Source organism: Aquarana catesbeiana, linkage group LG12, assembly GCF_042186555.1.
Source record: "Aquarana catesbeiana isolate 2022-GZ linkage group LG12, ASM4218655v1, whole genome shotgun sequence".
NCBI classification, from domain to species: Eukaryota; Metazoa; Chordata; class Amphibia; order Anura; family Ranidae; genus Aquarana; species Aquarana catesbeiana.
The window spans coordinates 200,448,841-200,469,666 of record NC_133335.1 but is presented as its reverse complement, the minus strand read 5'-3'; the positions used below and the strand labels follow the sequence as shown (position 1 = coordinate 200,469,666).

The following is a 20,826-nucleotide window of genomic DNA, read 5'->3' as shown; positions in this document are numbered from 1 at the left end:
TAGTCCTATGAAGGTACACTGGGAAGTTAGGCCTCTAGGACTTCCTTCAGATGACCAGGATGGTTCCCATGTAATTAAATGGTAAACTGCAACTGTGGGTATAGATGTGTAAAAAATACTCTTACCAAAGGTGATGGACTCGCCAGCCAGCGGCTTTAGAGTCAGAATGAGCTTAAGATTAAACGAATGGTGATGGTTGTAGTGCTGCTGCATCCGTTAATAGGGACGCTGGAAGGTGAAGATCCCCAGCAACACGGCCTCACGAACTCCAATGCTCAAATGATCACACAAATCCTCAGATATAAAAATCAGAGAGGAGATTCCACATAGCGTAAAAACTGCTTCCAAAAAAACTTTAATCAAAGTTTTAACAATCAAGGACTTACACTGGCTCATAAACCGCAACAGAGACCAGGTATGATAAAAGTATGACTGTAACTAACCAATTTATTTAGTAACAGGAGCTTTGACTAGCGTTCAGAGAGCTTTAACAAAGCCTGTCCGAAGCCTTGTTATGAAGCAAGTGTAAACTAGCCGTTAATGTGTGTTGAAGCCGAAGCAAGTGTAAAGGAGTGGTCATGTGACACTGTACCCAAATAAAATTGACGTCCCTTTTTTCCCCACAAATAGAGCTTTCTTTTGGTGGTATTCGATCACCTCTACGGTTTTTATTTTTTGTGCTATAGACCAAAAAATATCCAACAATTTTGAAAAAAATAAAATAACAATATTTTTTATTATCTGCTATACAACATACCCAATAAAAATATTTTAAAAATCAAATTTCTTCATCAATTTAGGCCAACATGTATTCTGCTACATGTTTTTGGTAATAAACAAATATTGATTGGTTTGTGCAAAAGTTATAGCGTGTACAAAATAGGGGATAGATTAATAGCATTTTTATTATTTTTTTTTTTTTTTACTAGTAGTGGCGGTGATCAGCGATTTTTAGCAGGACTGCGACATTGCAGCGGACAAATTTGACACCTGACATTTTTGACACTTTTTTGGGAACCAGTGACATGATTACAGTGATCAGTGCTAAAAAATAGGCACTCACATTGTACTAATGACACTGTCCGGGAAGGGGTTAACATCAGGGGCGATTCGTGCTGCCGAGCCAGCTTGCCACAGGATAACTGCGGCGGCTGATCAGCAAGTGGTTAATTTACATTCTCCCTTCTCTTTCTGTATGTGGATGATGGCACTGTAATTATTTTAATAAAAAAAGTTTTCCTAATTTATATACAGCTGTTGCATGACCCAGCTCTTTCCCAGCCTGTCTGCAGGGAAACATAAACAGGAGGAGCTTCTAGTCCTCTGCTACTGGCCACATGTTCAAAATAAACAAAAAAAACCAGCATTTGGAATACAGAGTAAAAATAAATAATTAATGTCAATAAACAGTTATAATATGTCATACAAATATATATTTGAAATCAAATCTTTATTATTTTTAGCAATAACATGGTTGTGGGTGGATTTCTGCCAGTCACAGGCTGTGTCACGCCCCTCCGGTCTGTGTCTTAGAAAAACAGGGAGGTGAAGCCTCCAATAATCTACATATAATATCCCACCACCATTGTGTTTAACTAGTTAGTGGGCATGGAAGAGGAGGGAGGGAGCGGACTGTGTATATGCCCACATGTGTGACTCTATAGTGTAGCAGGGGGCCACCGTGCTACACGGTAAAATGGTGGTTTACGCCAGATTTTGAGAGAAGCAAGCCCATTGATTATTAAGGTGTGTGCTGGGTTCATAATAGAGCCAGAGTTAAAGCTCAGGGTCCCACCCTCCTGAGGGAGATCAGGGTGTCTAAGGGGATCCCTGTGAGATGCTGCTGTGCATCAAGATCAGGTTGAGACAGAGGAAGTCCATGTGGGAAGGGAGCAGCCAGGAGGCTGTAGAGAGTCCAGGAGGGACAAGCACAGCTAGGGAGCTGCAAGAAAAGACGCAGAGCTAAAGTTCAGCATTTGTGCATACCACTAGGATGTGTTTGATGGTCAGGAAGACCCTGCAGAGGTACTCGGAGCAGTAAAGCTGCCACAAGTGAGCCAGGAGGCTGAATGTTATGTCTTTGCAGTGATTGTGAGAACCCCCTGCGTGGAAGACCTATCTGTATGAACTTTGACTTGCTTTTAGATAAAATTGGGCTGCCGTTCCCTAAAATACAGTGATGGACTGGCGCAACTCATTGTAAATGCACCTACCGCTTGAGTTTAATCACCCCAATCTTACAATAGTCAGATTTGATAGGGAGGGAATGCTCAGCATACAAACGCACTAAAAACTGAGCATGTGCAGAATTGCCACCACAGCTGCAAAATCCCTAGCTGAATTGGCAAAATGAACAGAAGGTGGAGATAGAGAGCAGCAGGATCAACCAGGTTTTTTGCAGAATACAGAAAAGGAATCCCATAGTGATTGAGTATGAACAGGATGAAATACACCATTTATTGATAATTTTTTATGATGTGGGTTTGGTGTCACTTTAAAGAGGAAGTAAAGCCTCTTAAAAAAAAATACACCCTGCAAGGCAAAGGCATAATGAGCTAGTATGCATAGCATACTAGCTCATTATGAATTACTTACCTGAGATCGAAGCCCCGGCATCGGCCCTCGTTCGCCTCCTCCTCTGACGCCATCTATCCCGGAGTGACTTCTGGGTATCGTGGCTCTGACACTGTGACTGGCCGGAGCCGCGATTCGCGCTGGTGCCGCCACTAATGGCATGATCGCCGTTAGAAACGGCACGCTCAGTGCGCCTGCGCCCGATGTCTGTGGCGCATGCGCCGTAGACATCTGTGCCGCTATTCCTGCCAATATCTCCTAAACCTTTTAGGTTTGGGAGATATTTCTTGCACCTACAGGTAAGCCTTAATCTAGGCTTACCTGTAGGTTAAAGTGGTTGTAATGGGTTTACAACCACTTTAACTGTAAGTGCACATGCACTTACAGTTTTCACTTCGTCCCCCAGCAAAGTCCCATAAATACTTGTTGATCCTGCCAGTGAAATCAACCTAATGTAGCTTTCAGTGACTGTGTGGCAACAATGCTGCACTGCTTCTAAATTCAGAATAGATTTGCCACTTTCATGTGGACTGTGCCTACTTTCACTACAGTGAGATGAAAAAATGTTGCAGAGGGCGTGGCTAATAGCAAACTATTTGCTGATTCACAAGCCTGTAGCTTGTCAGTCTTTACCTGGCCACACCTAGTCCTGCCCACTGCAGCACTGCCTCTGTTGCTGAAACCCTCCCACTGTGAGCTGCAGTGTCTGGGAGGGGGGAGCGTGTGAGACACAAATAAAGGAGGAATTGGGCCCAGTCGGGGAAGGTAAAGGAAGTTTTTATTACTTAATTCAACTTAGTAACTCATATAGTAACTAGATCTGGTACCTGTTTAGACTTTTGTACTCTAATAGAGAAGGAGGCTACCAATAGCTGTTTTTTTACAAGTTGTTCAGCTTTAATTACTATAATTTACTGTAATGGTCTTGCTTTTGTACATGAACTTTGGTAAACCGCAAGGCTCATAAAGTGTATTTTTTATTCAATTGCAGTGTCCCCCGTGTATTCTCGCACAGCTGAACAGGTCATTACATGAAGATAAACAATAGCAACAAGCAACATTTGAAAAGGTGGGTGGGACCAGAAGGATGCGGTGGACTGAAGAAGCGTGGGAAGGGAGAAAGAAAGGTCAGTAAACACCAACGAGAAAATAACACATAGCAAAAGATCACAAGTAGAACATGTTAAAAAAAAAAGTACAGCTATGCATGTACAAGATTTCACTTACACTAAGACATTTACGGCTGTAAAAAAATTCTCACATATACGCACGTCTTAGAGCCGCTCTGCAGCGACAGGGTTAACTCTCCCATTACATTAGCAGACAATACATTGCTTTAAGGGTTATTACATTTCCAGTTAGCAGATAAGATTTTTGCATCGTTAATTTTGATGCTTGCTCTGCGTCCCTGGGAGTTGGCCCCCCCCCTCCTTCCCTCTTTGCTCCTCGCCGCTGTTTGTGGATAATTTATATCCTGATCGGAAATAAAACCTACTAAACATTTACTGCTTATCTCCCCTGTATCCAGAGATAGCGAGCTGACACAGATAACATGTATGTTCGCACGTGTCGCAGGGGAAAATGACTGTTTCTACAGCCCCGACTGGCAAGACAATAGCTGTTGGCGCCTTTCCTCTCTTCGCACGGGCTAACAGTGGCCTGAAGCGCGGCGGCGGCTAAAAATACATATTTTATCTCTGATTAAAATCATCTTCGGCTGCCATTATTTATTGTAATCATAAAACAATCCTCTCAAATCCAATTTCACTGATATTGATTTTCAATTCATTACTGTCACTGGAATTCCTATAGTGTCCCGTGTAACTGCTCCCTGAACTCCCGCTATTGCTCCATTAAACTTGTGTCTATAACTTTGCCTACTGCTACATATATAACCTCTCACTATAACTCTTCCTATTGTGCGCTATAACTCGTCTTAGTAATGGCTGCTACTACTGTACTTCATATAACCCTGTGCCATAACTTATCCTAATGTTCCCTGCTTAGAACTCCTCCCATTCCGCTATATAATTCTAACTGAATGGGTGTCATGTACTGAAACAGTGTGCTAACAGTGCCGTTATTTATGGCCCATTTTAAAGCTCTCAAGATGCTTTCGTATATATGTCCGTGGTGAAGGCAAAAGAAAATAGTCAAAATATAATGCTGTGCCTGGAACGCTCGGTTCTGAGAAAGCCCGGAAACGCAGTGTACTGTTGATTTATTCACTCGCTGGCTATAAAATATCAGAGTTTAGAACCTAAAATTTAAAGGCTATGTGCACATCAACATGGTCACTCAAGCTACTAGTCTGTGCATTATCCTTGTGGTGCCTAGGGCTGTACTTACTATACAAGCTATTCCACATAGCATAAATTGTGGTGTATTACCTTGCCAGGGAGCCCAGGGAGTAAATTCTGGCATATTTAATTGCAAGGGATCTCACATGTGTTACATAGTTACATACCCTGTTTCCCCGAAAATAAGACCTAGCATGATTGTCATTGATGGCTGCAATAAAAGCCCTACCCCCCAAAATAAGCCCTTCCCTGTTTCCCCGAAACTAAGCCCTACCCTGAAAAGAAGATCTACAAGGACTTTAACTAGGGCTTATTTGGAGGGTAGGGCTTATATTGCAGCCATCACCGACAATCACGCTAGGTCTTATTTTCGGGGAAACAGGGTAGTAGGTGAGGTCGAAATAAGGCACAGCCCATCAAGTCCAACCTATGTGTGTGATTATATGTCAGTATTACATTGTATATCCCTGTATGTTGCGGTCGTTCAGGTGCTTATCTAATAGTTTCTTGAAACTATCAATGCCCCCAGCTGAAAACACCGCCTGTGGAAGGGAATTCCACATCTTTGCCGCTCTTACAATAAAGAACCCTCTACGTCAGTGGTCATCAACCCTGTCCTCAGGGCCCACTAACAGGCCAGGTTTTATGTATTACCTTGGGGAGATGCAGACTAGAATACTGCAATCACTGAGCAGCAAATGATATCACCTGTGATGTATTTCAGTTATCTTTCAAACCTGGCCTGTTAGTGGGCCCTGAGGACAGGGTTGATGACCACTGCTCTACGTAGTTTAAGGTTAAACCTCTTTTCTTCTAATTTTAATGAGTGGCCACAAGTCTTGTTAAACTCCCTTCCGTGAAAAAGTTTTATCCCTATTGTGTGGTCACCAGTATGGTATTTGTAAATTGAAATCATATCCCCTCTCAAGCGTCTCTTCTCCAGAGAGAATAAGTTCAGTGCTCGCAACCTTTCCTCATAACTAAGATCCTCCAGACCCTTTATTAGCTTTGTTGCCCTTCTTTGTACTCGCTCCATTTCCAGTACATCCTTCCTGAGGACTGGTGCCCAGAACCGGATAGCATACTCCAGGGGCAGCTGGACCAGAGTCTTGTAGAGTGGGAGAATTATCGTTTTATCTCTGGAATTAATCCTCTTTTTAATGCATGGCAATATTCTGTTTGCTTTGTTAGCAGCAGCTTGGCACTGCATGCCATTGCTGAGCATGCTCATCTACTAGGACCCCCAGGTCCTTTTCCATCCTAGATTCCCCCAAATGTTGTATACAGCCACCTATAGAAGTCAATGGTTCTACATGGCCTTTGGTCCTTTTGGGGCCTTTGTTTGAGCCTTAGGCATGGGAACAGGCAGCAAGAAATGCTGCAGAATGTAGTTCCACTGTGAGCATGCAATCTCCCTTTTGGGGTAAACATTCGGGGTACCAGAAGTCAGATAATAGAGTTTATTGAAGGCACTCTTTATATCTAAGAAGGATAAGTTGGGCAACAAAAGCTAGAAGGAACTATAGCTGTGTGTGGAGAAATCTGTGAGAGACTGTTGTATATTAATTCTGTATCTGCAGAAAGTTTAGGTAAATGCGTGTATATGCAAGTACCTGCGTAACACCCATACGCATATGGGATAGGAGCCCAGAGCTGCATATCTGTATTAATACATGTGTTTAAAAGAGAAGTATGGGTTTTCTTTAAGTTGATAATCATACTTACCTAGATGGATATAGCATCGGTCCGTTGCTGCATCTGTCCCCCGGTGACTCTAAGACTGAGAACTGAGTGATCAAACACCGCAAATGCTCTGCCCCCCCCCCACCCCACAGTCATTGAAGCGATGGGCTGTGGAAGGGGCGGGAGCGGCCAGCTCAGGCTCTCAACAGCTCTCTGAGAGGCTGAGCTGGGTGCCAGTCCAGGAATCTGGGCGGATCCTGACTCCATTGTCATGATCTTGCCCGAGCCTGGACCGGCTCTGTGACGCCAGCAGACAGCAGACTTCAGCCCGCAGTCTTCTGAAAAAGGAGCACAGGAGTGCAGAACGGACTGCACTCCTGTGATTCACAGGAGAAGTACAGCCAAACAAACTTTAAGCAGATATTTGCATGTAAAGCCTTGGACGTCTATAGGCAGCTGTATACAGCACCTGTGGAATACCTTGCACATAAATATGCTGTAATGTATGCTATGTGACCAGATACCGCCATATGTAAATGCCCAAAGGCACATGCCGGGTTAGGGGGGCCGGAACAGAAGCTTAAGATGGTCATCTATTTTGACAGCGGAAGAGTCTCCTCGCTGTCAGAATACAATAGTACAGCGGGAAGGATTCCACTATCTAACTCGAAAGTCCTTGTAGATGTATGGCCAACTTTAAAATCAACAGTATATGATCATTTTTTTCTGATTTTGGTTCCCTTTTGTGGTCACCTGTGGACATTTTTAACTAAAATGGCCAAAATACCCATAGAAAGAAGGGAGTTCAAGGAGTACTGATAACATAGGATCCGAAAGCTCAGCAGAAGTTGTTTCCTTTCAGACACCCTGTTTTTGATTGAAACTTTAGATGATGCTGTAGAGAAGGAAGGAGAGTAAAGAGTCCATTGTTCCATAAATATCTGCGTGCATGGAAATTTTGGCTTAAGATATTAATCTCTACAAAGAACAAGCTTTTTATGCTTTTTTAAAATATTGGCCGTGGTTTACTGTAGAGTAAATCTGCGAAGTATAACTGAGAGTGAATAGCAATATTTTTTTTCTCTTTTATAAACAAAACAATGTAATACATTTAAATATATTTAGTCAAGGTAATGACTTGGCAAGCTAACTTTTTTTTCCAATGAACCGTAAAAAGGAAATCAGTTTTTAGGATTTGTATGGAAGCAAGAAAAATTTACAGCAAAAGTGTTTAAGCCGTGGAATGCTTCACTGCATGGGGTGGTAAATGTAAAATCAATAATGAATTTCAAAAGAGGATTGGATATATATTTTTTACAATATTATTTGTGCCTATAAGCCCTACATCGTAACATTGAAATATTGTAATAGTTACCAAGGGAGGAGGGTTGTTTTGCTTTTCTCCAAACAAAAGGTTCAGGGGCTTGTAGGAGGTAGAATTTAAAGCAGATAATTACCGATTTTACAAGTCTGTATGGATAAAATTTTGATACAATATTAGTTTGCGGCGGGCAGGAGGAAGCATTTTCTTAGCTTCCTCTTCCTCAGGGATCAGACTGAAACATTGTAATCTTGTAGCATGTCAGAAGGCTGAACATGAAACATGAAGAATATATTTGATGCTAAATCCAATTTGTTACTAATAGAGATCTGTGTCCTGTCAGGCTACATTCACACCTGAGCGTAGCGTCTTTGAGCATTTTCCCAGCGTTTTTTTTGCATATTTTTATTTTGGTGCGTTTATATGCTCCTCTTGCACTTTTTTTTACAGCGTTTTTGAGCTTTGGGGGTTTTTTGGTAACCAATAGAGAAAACTGTTATCTGTTGCATTATTTGTTGCTAGGTATTTCAGCTTATGTAGCTTTTCCACTAGCTTTTAATTCTGTTTTTATTATTATTATTATTATTTTTTATTTATTTATTTATTTTTTTTCATTAGGGCAAGGGGTTAGAGTTAAGTTTAGGTTAGGTTTAGGATTAGGATTTGGGGTTATTTATTATATATATATTTTTTTGTTAGGGTTAGGGTGTTAATACTACTTCTATTACTACTACTACTACTACTACTACTACTACTACTACTACTAATAATAATAATAATAATAATAATAATAATAAATGAATAAATAAATGTAAAATAAATACACCAATAAATAAAAAATAAGCATAAAAAAATAATAAATATATGAATACTAAGTAATAATAAATAAATAATTAACTCCTAATCTCAACCCCTAACCCTATAAAAAAATAAAATAATAATAAATAACTAAACACCCTTACCCTAACACAAAATAAATAAATACAATATTATTATTATTATTATTAATTAATATTAATAATTATTTATTTATTTAATATCTTTGTTTTGTAATATTTGTAATAATATTTTTGTAAATGTATTTTTACATATTATTCATTTGTTTTATTTCTTTATGATGATTTTTAGTTATTTGTGTATTTATTTTACATTTATTTATTCATATATTATTGCTATTTTACTTTTTCATTTGAGCAGCACAAAACGTGTGGCAAACCGCGCTAATGGGCACAAAAACATGCAAATGCTGCATTTCTATTCATTCCCATGGGAATAAAAATATGCCAAAAACGCTCAAATCTGCCCAATTTGAGCTACAAAAAAAGCTCCAGAACTTTTTTGAGCTTCAGGCGTTTGGCTTCAGGCAACTTGGAGTGAAGATGTCAATCAATGTCATAGAGAATAATTGATTTTTCCCTCCTCCAATGTTTTGGAGCTTCGAGCTACAAAACGCTGAGGTGTGAATGGGGCCTCAGTGTTGTGCTGTATGTCTGTTTTTGGTAGAGTAGGGTTAAAACCCTAGTCAAGAAGTGAGAGGACAACTCTCCGAAGTGAGAAGAATTCCCATTTTAGATTGTCACCAAAACATTTGTCCTCCATTACAAGATTCCTCCTCTTGCAATCATGACAACTCCAAACTTTAGAATTTCCCCTTACTTTCTGTCTCAGAGACAATGGTGACCAAAACAAATAGAGAGGTCACTCTCTCCAAAAAGGACACAGACTGCAGTAAAAACTTAGCAGAGGTTCTATCCCTTTCCTACTCCATCCAAAGCTTACAACAACAAAAAAATTCTTTACATACGCTTTAAAGCTGAACACCAGCCTTCCCTTTAGTCTTGCACCAAGCTCTTCTGTACCGAAATGACTTACTCTGATCTCACAGTGTGCATTACAAGTTGTTACAAGTCAGATAGAGCCCACTACATTTCCTGGCTGGAGGACATCCAGCATCATCTAGACCTTTTGTTCCCAGGTTGACTGTACCTGCACCCCCTCTCCCCTTTAATTCACTGAATTATAGATCTTTCAATCACGGAGGCTCAGCACATTTGGGCGCTACCTAGGGTGGTCCGTATGCAAATTCAGCCTGAACACCTGTAGGCAGGTGCAGTCTACAGTACTTTTGCAGGTGGCGTGCAACCTCAGCGGCATTGCAGAGGGAGAGGAAGTCAAGGGGAGCATGCTTCCTCTATGGTTTCCTGGGTCACTGGGGGAGCTATCCAATTGGATGCTGGCGCCCCAAATAACTCCATCTTGGGTCAAGCAGAATCTATTTAAGACCCTGGTTCCCAGGCTTGGCATGCATTTTGTGTATGGGTAGTGTAGGGACAAGTCACCCATCTGTTAGAAACAGTAATTAGCAGCAAGGAGAGGTTCCAGATGAGTAGGGAAAGAGCAGATACACAGCATCCTTCCTGGGAGCCCATCCATATGGGTATATTCCACCCCTCAAGACAGACGCTGTCAGTACACCTGAAAACCTACTGTTATACTCTTCGCTGCAGCATTCTGTAAGTGTGCCGGGTCAGGTTGTCTTCCTGCTGGGTAGTTGTGCTTTATTGAACTTTACGTTTAATGCAATTCTATTACTGCACCCGCACCACGCTGTACCTCCCCACACACTCACTCCTCTAGACTAGGAATGAGCTCAGGTATGTTCAGATTCTAGTCCAAACCCACCTAAGCTATCCTGCCAGGAGGCTGTCACTGCACAAAGCCAATCATAAAAAACCAAGGCCATGTACCCACACATATGCAAGCCCCTTGTATATGTGCAGCTCTGGGGCGAAGAATGCCTAGGATCCGAACACACTTAAGTACATTCCTACTCCAGGTTGGACTGACATCCACCAATCATGTCAGGTTGCAAATTGCATAACTCCTCCCAAGAGCCAACCCACTGCTTCCATCAGAGAACTCTTGAGAAGAGTACTAAGACAGTGGGCTGTGATCATTTCAGGAAGCTATATACAGCAGCCAGTCAGTCCCTCCCACCAGCCATGATCTGCCTTCATTGCATGTAGCCATTGGCTCGTGCTGCTGTAAATCACAGTCTGCAAGGAGGATCGGGGCCAAGCTGCACTGTGTGTGTCAATGGACACACAAAGCATGGCTCAGGATTGAGCCCGCATGAGTGCTCCCATAGCAAATGGCTTGCTATGGGGGTACTCAGCAGAGGGGAGGAGCAAGGGGCGCCGATGGAGGACCCCAAGAAGAGGATAAGGAATGCTTTGTGCAACGTCATTGCACAGAGCTAGGTAAGTATGACATGTTTGTTGCCAACCGGCCTACAGTAAAAATATATAATTTGTTTGACGTTAAATACCAGGGTTATGGCAGCAGCTAGCTGCCATAACCCTAGTATTTTTTGGTACTACAGCTGATTCTCTTTCAGATAAAATTGGTCTCACGGGCGGGGATTCGCCATAGAATCACTTTTAGGATTGGAGGGAGGGGTGACCGATCGGTGAAGCCTGGGGGCGATCTGGATGTGAAGAAGAGTGAGGCCAAGATGGAGGACCAAAGCAACGTCATGATGTCACTTCCAGTTCCCGGGACATGGTCATTTTTATTTTATTTTTTTTTACAGCAAAAGTTAAAAAAAAATATATTTTTTTTAGTCTTTTCCTTTTAAAGGTAAATGAGAGATTTGGGGTCTTTTGGACCTCAAATCTCTTAATAAAGAGGACCTTATTTCTATTACATCCTTATTTCTATTACAAGGAATGTTTACATTCCTTGTAATAGGAGTAAAAGTTATAAAAAAAAAATAAAAAAGTGAACGTATCTGTAAGTCGAGCAAGCATACGTAAACAGTGTTCAAACCACCCATGTGAGGTATCGCCCTGAACGTTAGAGCGAGAGCAATAATTCTACTGCCAGACCACCTCTTTAACATACCTCCCAACATTTTGAGATTGGAATGAGGGACACCTACCAGCAAATGTATGTAGGCATAGGACACGCCCCCCTGCCACACCCCCTTAAAGAAGAATTAACCCCCCAAAAAAGGTTAATGAAATCCATAAATGCTTTTTTTACCACTACTATTCCTTTATATTGGCTTTTAAAATGTACAAATGCAGCAATTTAGAAATTGGATGAAAGGTTTAGCACTGGGAAACACTTTTTGAAAGATTAAAAAGTGTATTTTATATACAACTATATAGATCAGACCAAAATGAGGGACAAATGAGGAGGAATGAGGGACAGAGGGACATTGCTCCAAATCACGGACAGTTGAGAGGTATGTCTTTAACTCTAAACAAATGACCTGTAAAAAGTGTTAAAGTGTACCCTATGGAGATTTTTAAGTACTGTCATTTGTCGCCATTCCCCAAGCGTGCGCAGTTTTAAAGCATGACATGTTAGGTATCTATTTACTCAGTGTAACATCATCTTTTATATTTTACAAAAAAATGGGTTATCCATGTTGTTTTTTTTCACATTACAATGCATTAAAGTGTACTTTTTCCTAAAAACTTGTGTTTGAATGGCCGCTGCGCAAATACTGTGTGACATAAAATATTGCAACGATCACCATTTAATTCTCTAAGGTCTCTGCTAAAAAAATATATATGTTTGGGGGTTCTAAGTAATTTTCTAGCAAAAAAACAACTGATTTAAATTTTTTAAACAAAAAATTCCAAAAAATGCCTGGTCTTCAAGTGGTAAAAAAAAATAGCTTTTAGCAATAGCAAGGGGCGCCGATGGAGGACCCCTGGATCAGCATGCCAGCTGGACAGCCAGCAATGGAAGCCTATATATCCTTCTAAAGTCAGGTCTCCTTTAATAGACATGAGTCATATTTCAAATAAATTAACTACATGACTAAAAACATCTTAAAATAACCTACATTTCGGCTTTTGTTCTGTTATTTCACAATGGAATAAAGATAGTAGTCGTGTGCTCCTACTCAAATCCATCTCACCCATCCTTTTATGCCAACTAAATAAAACAAGAACATTTTTTCTTTTTTTTTTTTTTTTTAACCTTCAGCTCACATATTAACACATCACTGAGCCAAACAAGAGCGAACGCTGACCGCCAAAGCTTGTTGTCCACCTTGATTAGTGGAGGATGAACACTGTACAATAAATTAAGGTCTTGGATCAGACTTAGCGTAACTGACATACATGACAGAACCCGTAAAGCCACAAAGCCCGGCGCAATAAATGAAAGGTGCCGTGCCCGGGAAGGGGATTAATGTTGGATATTGATAAGGAGAGAGTGGCTCAATCATGTGTGCGCCCCATCCCTTTAAATTCTCCCCCTGGGTCTTTTTAAATTAACTTCCTCCCATTCAGTGCTACAATTTCTACTTTGCCTCATATAATTTACAGTCTCCAGTGAGGTTCTGACATGGCCGATTTATCTGAGTCTTTATTCTCCTCGCGGGATCAGAAGCCAGTTAAATGCCACCGTTAAGCAGAATGTAACCGTTTCGTTCCCAAGCCCGTGGAGCGCTGTGGGTGGAAGGTGGGACGCCTCGGCTCGTTTTGGGTTCTTTGGCGAGGGAATTAATTTTTATTGAACTGATACAGCCAAGAAACAATTCAATGCTATACAGTCATTTCTCCGAGAGGAAAAAAAAAGGGAAAGCACAATGAATACATTGTGGAAAACAGATTAAGGTTCTTTTTTTTTCGACAGGCGAAGGCAATCATTTGGAACCCGGCCATCGGTTGCGAACAGAGCAAGGTGGGAAATCGGTGCAGAATCATCACCGCTAATAGGTGCGCTTGATGAGGCGCCAGCTCCTCAGCCATAAAATATGTTGTTCTGATTGCGCCAGTGGAGCGTAATCAAGGAGCATTCAAAAACATACAATGTATTTTCTTTTCCTAAAGCAAGGCAATTTTCTAAATAAACTAAAAAAGTGTTATGATTTATATTTCTATAGAAAAGTGCTATGCGCTGTCCTTATAATACTCTGAGAAATAAAACAAAACAGGCAAACTTTTGCTCACGCTCTATGTTTGTATTAAAGTGAAACTTCAAGTTAGTCCCCCCTCCCCTCCCATGTCTCCTACCATCCCTTCTCCGCCTTTCTTTTTAACCTTTCCCTGCAGGCCTAACGCCATTAGCATGGTGGGTGAACCTTAACACCCAGATGTCACAAACATGCATCCATGGGGCTTGGCTGTTGTGTGCAGAGAGTGCATAGCTCCCAACTGTCCCTGATTTCGAGGGACTGTCCCTGATTTCGAGCAATATCCCTCTGTCCCTCTTTCCTCCTTATTTGTCCCTCATTTTGGTCTGATCTATATAGATGTATATAAAATTCACTTTTTATCTATCAAAAAGTGTTTTCCAGCGCTAAACCTTTCATCTGATTTCTAAATTGCTGCATTTGTAAATTCCAAAAGCCAATATAAAGGAATAGTAGTGGTAAAAAAAAAGCACTTGTGGGTTTAACCAATCTTGTTTTTTTGTACAATTCTCCTTTAAGGGGGTGTGGCAAGGGGTGTGTCCTATGCCTGCATACTTCTGCTGATAGGTGTCCCTCATTCCCATCTCAAAAAGTTGGGAGGTATGAGAGAGTGTGCTCCCAGCACAATGACTTAGCTGTCACTGACCGCTCCTGGTCACCGCTTAGGATCAGGAGTTGGTGAGGCAGGTTTCTGATCATGTGATCACCGTGACAGTCAATCACAGTAGCCACATGACCAGGAACTCTGCCTCACACCGTTAGGATCCACAGGATGTGTCGCCAAAAGTTTTACAAGCTCCGGAAGACTTTAACCCCTTTGTGACAGGTAATTTTTTTGCTATTTAGCACTGCGCTGTTTTAACTGGTAATTGCGCAGTCATGCAACGCTGTACCTAAATTAAGTTTCTATAAATATATACCGTGTTTCCCCAAAAGTAAGACCTACCCCAACAATAAGACCTACCCAATTTTCAAGGAGGGCTGCAATATAAGCCCTACCCTGAAAATAAGCCCTAGTTTAGGCTGGTTGTGGGCTGCTGGAGTCCTCTCTATTGCTGCTGGAGTCCTCCCCTTCCCCCAGCTGTCAGCGGGAGAATTCGGCCTGAGCAAGGCTCAGAGCGGAAAGAAGAACTCAGGCAGGTCATGGAAGTGCCGAGCCGCACTCAGCTGATCCCCGCTGCTCTCCTCTTTTGCCAGCTGTCATCGGGGGATCTTGAGCCCCCCTCCCTCTGCAGTGCTTGTGCCAGGGAAGAACAATCTGGTGGGTCACGGAAGCACCGAGCGGCGCTGTGGGAAGGCATGTGACATGGTTAGAGTGCAGAGACACATACCCTTTGCATTATATTCTGCTGTGTTGGCAAGGATTCTGGCAGTTTGCAAGCACTTTTACGCTGTGCACACCAGGGATTAAATTGCAAGCCCTACCCCAAAAATAAGCCCTAGTGTGTTTTAGGTTGAAAAAATTAATATAAGACCCAGGCTTATTTTCGGGGAAACAGAGTATATCTATATATATATATATTTTTTTTTTTTTACTTTCTGCTATGAAACATGACCAATAAAAAAACTGAAAAAAAAAATCTAATTTCACCTAAAATGTATTCTGCTTCATGTCTTTGGTTAAAAAAACCCCCAATGAGTGTATATTAGTTGGTTTGTGTGAAAGTTATAGCGTCTACAAACTATGGTATATATACTGGAATTTTTATTATTATTTTTTTTTACACTAGTAATGGCGGTGATCAGCGACTTATAATGGGACTGTAATATTGTGGCTAAAAATCTGACACAAACTGACACTTTGTGGGAACTGACAAACTGACACTGAAATCACCAGTGACTCTAATACACTGATCAGTGATAATAATATATACTGTCACTGTACTAAATGACACTGACTGACTGGGAAGGGGTTAACATTTAGGGGCAATCAAGGGTTAACTGCGTGCCTAACAAAAGTTTATAGTGTGTAGTATGTGCTGCTTTTTACTGGGCAATGTGCCTGTATTTACTCCCTGCTTTAGAGGAAGAAAAAAATGCTGACAGATCGCTGCTGTCTGTATATTCCTCTACAGTATATATACAGTGGGGAAAATAATTATTTGATCCCCTGCAGATTTTGTAAGTTTGCCCACCTACAAAGAAATGAAGGGTCTATCATTTTTATCATAGGTGTATTTTAAATGATAGAGACAGAATATCAACCAAAAAATCCAGAAAAAAACACATAAAACAGTTGCAGTGAGCAAAACATGGCTTAGTACTTGGTGGAGAAACCCTTGTTGGCAAGCACAGAGGTCAGACGTTTCTTGTAGTTGGTTACCAGGTTTGTACACATCTCAGGAGGGATTTTTGTTGGATCTTCTTTACAGATCTTCTCTAAATCCTTAAGGTTTCTTGGCTTTCTCTTGGCAGCTCGAAGTTTAAGCTCCCTCCATAATGGGTTTCTTTTTTTCTCCCCATTTATACTTACCTAGGTGGATGCAGCATCAGTTCCCCGGTGCCTCTACACTGAAAACCGAGCGATCAAACACCGCCGAACGCTCGGTTTTCAAAGATCACTTTACAAGTAGTCCTTCTGCATTGCACTCTGATGCTCTGGGATGGAGTGTCAACAAGCCCAGACCGTGATCTACCAGTCACCTGGCCACGATCTACTGGTAGATCACGATCTACAGGTTGCTTACTCTCCGCTCTAAATAAAGCGATTCAGCCAATGATGGAGTGACATCCACTAAGTAAAGCTGTTGTACTATGGTCATTTTTCCCTTTGCCAGTTTGACATCAGCCTTGGGGACGGTCAAAAGTCCACCATAAATCTCTTGGAGACAGTTGTGTAAACTATTACTCTGAAGGAAAAATGGAGCTCTGCGTTTTATAACTGGAATCTATCTCCAGATACTCTTGTCTCCCTTGGAAGCATGTGCTACTGATGTTCAGAGCAGAAAGCGTTGAAGCACATCATATATCTGTTGAGTCTGGACATCAAGTCAACCGAGCAATAAATTTACTTTGAATGACAAATCAGCGTTTTTACATCCAGCGAACAATGTAATCTTAAAGTGGAACTTGTACCTACTAATCAAATAAGGTTAGGCATGTCACCTATGCTGCTTTTTCTCTAAATAAACGCATTTACCAGCCCAGTGAATCCAACATTGTCCTCGTTTCACCTGCTGTTCTCCAAGTGCAAGTTCTGCTCCATCCAGGCCATCTCTTTTTTTTATACTTTCTCTTCTAGGCTCCCCAGCTGACCCCCTGTTATTGCAGTACTGGATTTCCCAAAAGCGCAGCAGGACATCTGGCACAGTGTTATAGTTTATGGGAGCAGCAGCAAGTTATTGCAGGATTTTGGAGGATACGTGAGGTAGGTATCCAGGAAGCTGCAGGAGGACAGCACACAAGTCACAATACGGTGAGAAATAGGGTGGTGGGAGGGAAGCAACACTAGGTATGTCTCATTTTTAAATTATAAAATGCGTCAGTGTTTTGCTGGAAGGTCCACTTTAATGCACCAGATATCTGTCTACTATTTAAACATGATGTGTGTATGATAGTGCTGGACCAATAGAAGTGAAAATTGGTCCCGTATTGGATATACCGTAAGGTAAATTTTCCTTCAAAAAAGCAGACCGGTGATGATATTAGTGTGGGTGGACCTTTTTCTGGTCCTAGGCTGTTGCCTCTTCGATAGCGACAAAAAGAGTACTTGCCAAGCGGTAAATTCTTGGATATGTTTGGAAAAATGCCTGGTACAAAAGTTAATTTTACCTAAAAGTCTTATTGAAACATTTAATAGTTAAGAGCATCAAATAGAGCCAACACGTTCTCGGGGGGGGGGGGCTTAAGGGTTTGAGCAGTCATTGTTAATAGAATAGCGACAGAATGCACCAGAAGGGACCTGTGTGATCAAGACTAGAGTCTCCTAATGGCACTAAAGGTGGCTGGCTGGCTGAGCCAGAATCTTCTGTTGTGATCTGTTCTATTAACATCGACTGCTCAAGCCCTGAAAAAAACAGGGAGGCTTTGTCCCCAAAACACCTTGGTTGTATTTGATGCTCTTGTTTTGTTTTTTTTATAACAAACATGTCATACTTACCTGCTCTGTGTAATGGTTTTCACAGGGCAGCTCTGATCCTCCTCTTCAGGGGTCCCCCCACCAGTGTTCTTGGCTCTTCTGAGTGCCCCCATGGAAAGCCACTTGCTATGGGGGTACTCATTTGGGCTTGATCCAGAGCTGGGCTCCCTTAAAACACACAGCGCTCCCCTGTTCCCTCCCCCACAGGCTGTGATCGACAGCCGCAAGAGCCAATGACTGCCACTGCTGCCTCCAAGTCCAGTGAGGAGAGTGAGAGCCAAGAGCCACTGTTCTCAGGCATAGGGCTGGATTGAGTTCAAGACCAGGTAAGTAAAGGGGGTGCTAGGGGAGGGAGGATCGAACACGGAAGGTTTTTTACATTAATGCATAAGGTAAGAAACCTTCTGCCTTTACCATTTTAGGTGAACTAAAGAGTCTACTTTTTAGATGGAATGCATATCTGTTGTAGCACCCTCTAGTTAGGTGGGTGCTAGAGTGAGGATTTTCTAGCAGAGTAGAAAATTTGGGCAGGCATAGCTGGTGGCTAGGCCTGTTTGTTTTCATTCTGGGCTGGGAGTGGCCTAGGACAGGGCTGGGTGACTCACAGGTAACATCACTGTCACCTCCCTCTTCCTTCTAGAAAGTGCAGGAAGGAGAGGAGGGGAGGAGAGGTGGAGCTGCCTGGGGTATATTGAGGAGCCTTGACCAATCCCCAACTTAGATTGGCAGGGGGCAGGCCTCCTTAAATACCTGGGGTCAGCCCATCTGGGACGGGGGGGGGTTGTCAGGTAGAAGAGCTGGAGTGAAAGAGTGTGAAGGCTGTTGGGGCCCACGGGGAGCTCCCCAGTCTGGAGGGGGGGTGACCCTGGGCCGGAGCTCGGGTGCATCCAGGAGTAGAGAAGAGATCCTGGAAAGAGAGGAACATAAGAGAGCAGAGAGAGGACAGAGGGAGAGAACACTTCTAAGAGTCTCCACGAAGGACAACTGGTTGCAGTCAGGAGGGCTGGTGAGTGAGCACAGTCGGGAGGGCTGGGGAGGCACGCCTGAGAGAACTGGGAGATTGCAGTATAAGATGGGTGCAGAACCAGAAGAGAAGACTACGGGAAGGGTAGTGGAGGGAGGTCATTGCAGCCAGGCTGGCTGGCAGGGCCTGAAGAGAGCTATCTGGGATTGGTAGTTGAACTGAGGACAGCTAGCACCTGAACTATTTATACACTACAGGGGCCTGCCCACAAAAGGCAGTTCACTGAGGCCTGACTGACTTTGTTGGCAGACCCGACCATGTGGTGCTAGCTAGTCTGGAGGAGTAACAGTCTATAGCATGTGAAGTGCTGGTGAAGTAACAGTCTGCAGCAAGTGAAGTTCTGGAGGAGTTACAATGTGCAGCAAGTGAAGTGCTGGAGGAGGGAAGGATAAGAGGTTTGAAGCCGGAGTTTGTGCTGGAGAGAAGACTGGAGTGTATATACAGGAGTGTATATAGAAGTCCCAAGCAAATTTTCAGTGAAAATTTCTGGACATCCCATAATTCCCAATTTCCCATCCAAGTTCACCACCTCAATAAAAAAAGACAAAAACAAAGCTATGGACTGTTCTATGTCTCTGAGTGACTGAGAGATGAATGTCTGGCTGGGCAGGGTGACAAGTGGACAACTACATTCAGCAACCCCTACGGGGACATGGCTACACTGTTTTGTACTTGTTATTATTATTAATAATGTTTTATTACAGTATAAATATTATGGTCAGGCCTAAAAAAAATTTTTTTTTTAAATATGTAATTTTTCTTAAACAAATAATAATGAAATATTGCATATTATTATTTATATTATATATATTAGATTATTTGAATCATATTATTATTTTTATATCATATTATACATTTATTAATATTTCTATATAAGTTCATTTTTTGAACCAGGAGGCGGAACTTTGCTATTTAACTCTTTGTTTTAAAAAAATATATATTTTATTTACAGAGATCAGTCATTTAAGTTTAAATGCCACACAACACTCATTACAATGACCCACCCTATCGGATAGCTCAGTCCTGAGTTTCAATGAGAGACAGTGGGGGGGAAACAGACTGTGCACTTTGCAAAAGTGCAGTTGCTCCAGAGCTCAGGCAATAAAGTAAAGTTTCACTTTTTCAAAGAATATCCAATCACATGCAAGGAAAATGGGAAAAAAACAGGAAGAAGAAGGAAGGAAAAACAGAACAGAAGGGAAGAGAACAGAAGGAAAAACAGGAAGAAGGGAAAAAACAGCATTTGTGCTTGCACATGATTGGATGATGGAAGTCAGCAGGGCTTCTGTTCATTTACTAAGCTCTGGAACAACTGCACTTGCAAAGTGCACAATCTATTTGCCTGTAGTAAATCAACCCTAGTCTGTCTGACAGGCATTGTGCTGTGCTGTGCCTTAGCTAATCCATAGTGCTCTAGAAATCCTTTGTCATGTATTAAATGTCTCTATATAAATAAAAGACACAGTAAAACAACAAAATAAAACCTTAAAAAAAATTAAATGGGAAAAGTGACATTATGGGGTTGATTTACTAAAGGCAAAAAGACTGTGCACTTTGGAAAGTGCAGTTGCACACGGCAAGAGCAGTTGCTCCAGAGTTTAGTAAATGAGCAGAAGCTCTGCTGACTTTCATCATCCAATCATGTGCAAGCAAAAAAGCTGTTTTTTTTTATTTTCCTTGCACGTGATTGGGTATTCTTTGCAAAGTGAAGCTTTACCTCATTTACTAAGCTCTGGAGCAACTGCACTAGCAGAGTGCAATTGCACTTTCCAAGGCGCACAGTCTATTGGCCTTTAGTAAATCAACCCCTATGTCTTTAATAGTTTTGTTACAGAACTCACAAAGTTGCAGACTTGATCGCTGAAGAACTCTCTCCTTGTCATTTAAGTATTTTACTGGCTGGAACAGTTG

At 41.8% G+C, this 20,826-nt stretch overlaps 1 protein-coding gene and 1 long non-coding RNA gene across 14 annotated transcripts in view; one reads left to right on the top strand and one right to left on the bottom strand.

Moving 5' to 3' along the window:
* Nucleotides 1-20,826, top strand: part of LOC141113420 (uncharacterized) — a 223,444-nt gene that overhangs the window by 24,532 nt on the left and 178,086 nt on the right. Inside the window, exon 3 of the long non-coding RNA XR_012236774.1 lies at nucleotides 3,566-3,701. This is a non-coding gene — a long non-coding RNA (uncharacterized lncRNA). The remainder of the gene's footprint in view (nucleotides 1-3,565; nucleotides 3,702-20,826) is intronic.
* Nucleotides 1-20,826, bottom strand: part of PTPRT (protein tyrosine phosphatase receptor type T) — a 645,628-nt gene that overhangs the window by 562,166 nt on the left and 62,636 nt on the right. The gene's annotated exons all lie outside the window — the stretch shown is intronic.